Below are 3291 nucleotides of genomic sequence, written 5' to 3'. Positions count from 1 at the left end.
TAGACTTTCTTTTTATTAAAATTGCTTAAAATACAATTTGAGAGTATTTCAATAGCTTTCAAAGAGTTGTCAAACACTTGTAGTTTTTCTAAAATAACATATTTTCAAAATTAATTACTGTAATAGTTAAACAAAAGATTCTTTCCCTTAGAACTTTTAAAGTTTGTCTAGTTACCTCTTAAACCTTTCAATTGTTTAATAGGTCTTTCAATTTTATGTTTTAAGTGTCTATAAATTTTGATTTTTTTTTATTTGTTAGATATAAATCTGAAGAAATGAATAAAGTAGATTTGTAAGTTTAAAATAGTTTAAAAGTTGAGAAATTAAATTTGTGGTTTAAAAAGTTGGAGTAAATAGTTTGTGTTAAGTCGGGTTGTGATATTTTATTTATTTATTTTAATAATAGAAGAGAGGGAGACGAAAACTGCAAACTGAAGGGAGAAGAAGCGGTGGCTGAATTTGTATATTTCTCCTTTCTTTTCAATTTGAGAAAATTTCTTTGCAATTCACTTTGAAAAGGAAATGAATTGTAACGACCCAACTTTTCTAGGTAAGTCGAGGTCATTAATTTTTGACAAAAGACTTTGGTTGATACAAAATGAAACGTAAGCCAATTTAAAAACAACTTTAAGTCAGGCCTGATTTTCTAATATAAAAAAAAAACTTAAAAATAATACTATTTACAAATAAAAGTTTGTAAACTAAATTTCAATACAACATCTTAAACCTCAAAAGAAACCATAAGCGGAAGCAAAATGACACGTTTCCTATGGCAATCACGCTTCCTTCCTGCCCCTCGCCGATTTGCCACCTTTATTTCCTTTGCCTGAAAATTAAACATAAGAAGGGTGAGTATAACAATACTCAGTAAGAGACCCTCTACTGGTCCCGTCAGGGGAAAATAAATTGTTAACATTCTATTGGGACACCCTGTACAGTCGCAGTCTTGTGATCCCGTAGGATGCACATTTCAGTCTAACGCCCCGAGGGACGTACATATCAGTCTAGTGTTCTGCAGAAACACATATCAGTCTAATGCTCCCGAAGGTGCAGAATAAATTGGTGATCCCGTGGGACACCTACAAGGCACACATCCCAATAAAAGCTAACAATTTTCCCCTCATTCCATTCAATCCATCTTTCAGTTACTTCAAAATATAAAGTTCTTTCTCTCAACGTCCTAACAGTCAACTTATCTCACTTTAGTCATATGTCTGTCAATAACATACTAATACGTCAGTCAATCAAACTATACAGTCAATACACCCCTCAGTTCACCAGCACACAGTCATACTTTAGCGTAACGTACACCCAGTCTAAACGACAATCACAAGTTCACATCTGCATCTCATACAAACACAATCTACAATTTTCGTCCTGTCCACATCCACACACATATATATATATATTCCAAGACAATCACAATATGCATTCAACACTAAGTCTACTTCAATCCATATGTATATATATATTTTCAGTCAATCCACAGTATACATTCAACACCGAATCTACATCCATACGTGTATATATATATCATCTCAACATCTTTACTCAGTCAGAGACAATCATACAGACATACAATTCACAATCATAAGTGAGTCCAGTAGAAAATCCCTTACCTCAAAGTTAGGGAAGCTCCTTAATCAACTAACGTCCTCGAAACAATCCTAAGCAATACAATACAAAAATTCGATTACTTTCAAGATACATATCTCACTTACTTTCCTCAACGTAAGTTCCAACTCACCGAAGTATTGGCGAACTGAACCCTCAACAATTCATATATTGGTTGTGAATTTAAGGGAGCCCAACGTTACTCCCAACACCTCAACGCACGACTGTCGAACTCGCAGCAAAAATCCTAAGTGTGGGTCGGTCAGCGGTCGGCCAAAGGAGACGTGGCGGCTGCCTCAAAATCGATCGACGATCTGACGCGGCGACCGGGCTTCACAAGATGTATGCATCGACGGCTTCACGGAGGTGAAGACAGACGCGGTCGGAGAGTCGCGCGGCAGTGCAGAAAACAGAGGAGAACGAAATGGGCGGCGGCTGGAAACAGAGGTTGCGCGGCAGGGCTTCACGAACCGGCCGACGGTTGCAGCGACGGATCTGGGTTACTGCGAACTGCAAGGGTGAAGCACGAGCGGCAGCGAGGACCTGGACGGCTCGGCGATGCAGATCTGGACGACGGTTGTGAGCGGGGAGGCACGACAGTTACAGGTGGATGGGCGCGGGGTTTCGATCCGAAGGAGAAAAGAGAGGGTGGCGGTTGGGTTCGGCTTCGGTGAATGGAGACGGAAACAGACGAACGGAGAGTCACGCGGGACGACTGCTGCAAGGTTGCTTCGCGAACGGAGATGGAGAACGGAAGGGAGGGTCGCGCGCTGGAAGAAGAAAAGGGAAAAAAGAAATTTTCATTTTCTTTTCTTTTTATTTAAAAAAATATATAAAATAAATATAATAAAAAATATAAATAAATATATATATATATATATTTAAAATTTTCATTTTCTTTTCTTTTATTTAATAAAATGTAAAATAAATATAATAATAAAAATATAATTAAATACATATACATATTTAATTATATTAATACATTTTCAAATCTTCTTTCTCCCCTTCAACATATTTAAAAAAAAAATCTTGAACAAATCGAAATAATTCTCTCAAAATAATTTACCTTCAAGTTTGGGGCGTTACATGAATATTTCTCCCTCAGGCTTATCTCTCTCTTCTTCTCAATTTATTTTCAATTTTTCTGTGTGCTTCTCACAGTGTATGCATAATCTCTCTTTCATTTTGATCTTCATCTCCATTTCAAATATCTCCCACACAAAGAAGAAATGAGTAAAGTAACTGAGAGAGCATTTTGTTTTTCCCTTCATATGGTTGGTTACTTTTTGTCAATTAAATGAAAAGTGAAGAATAAGATAAGATTTTCTTTACCCATTTGCCATCATCATCAAAGCTATTTACCTCATTTTTGTTCACACACACACAACTTCATTTTGTTGGATTACACTCATTTGAGAAAATAGCAAAATTTTATTAGAAGAATAGCAAACATGAGCATTTCACGTGTTTTGAATTTTCATTAACCCTAAAATCTCCTCGCCTGCTTTTTAGTTAAACTGTAACTAATTTTGAAATATGCAAAATTTTAGCATAAATATTGATTTTCTCCTACATTATCTTAACACACTTTTTTTTCCTCCAAATATTGGATTTGTATCAAATCTTTATTTTCAAATTTTACTTTATCCAAATTTTCAGTTATTCTACTTTTATTTT

General features: G+C 35.6%; 1 long non-coding RNA gene across 2 annotated transcripts; it reads right to left on the bottom strand.

Annotated features, from left to right (window-relative positions):
- Positions 1 to 813: 813 nt before the first annotated feature.
- Positions 814 to 2228, bottom strand: LOC116403270. Of its 2 annotated transcripts, XR_004215944.1 has the most exons (3): positions 1748 to 2228; positions 1620 to 1667; positions 814 to 826 (listed from the first exon to the last, which is right to left on the bottom strand). It is a non-coding gene; the product is annotated as an uncharacterized LOC116403270 (long non-coding RNA). The 2 variants fall into 2 exon arrangements; XR_004215943.1 differs by lacking the exon at positions 814 to 826 and having other exon boundaries at positions 1524 to 1667.
- Positions 2229 to 3291: the final 1063 nt, after the last annotated feature.

The sequence above is a fragment of the Cucumis sativus genome, chromosome 4, assembly GCF_000004075.3.
Source record: "Cucumis sativus cultivar 9930 chromosome 4, Cucumber_9930_V3, whole genome shotgun sequence".
NCBI lineage: Eukaryota > Viridiplantae > Streptophyta > Magnoliopsida > Cucurbitales > Cucurbitaceae > Cucumis > Cucumis sativus.
The sequence above is the reverse complement of the archived record's forward strand: the minus strand, read 5'-3'. Positions and strand labels throughout refer to the sequence as shown.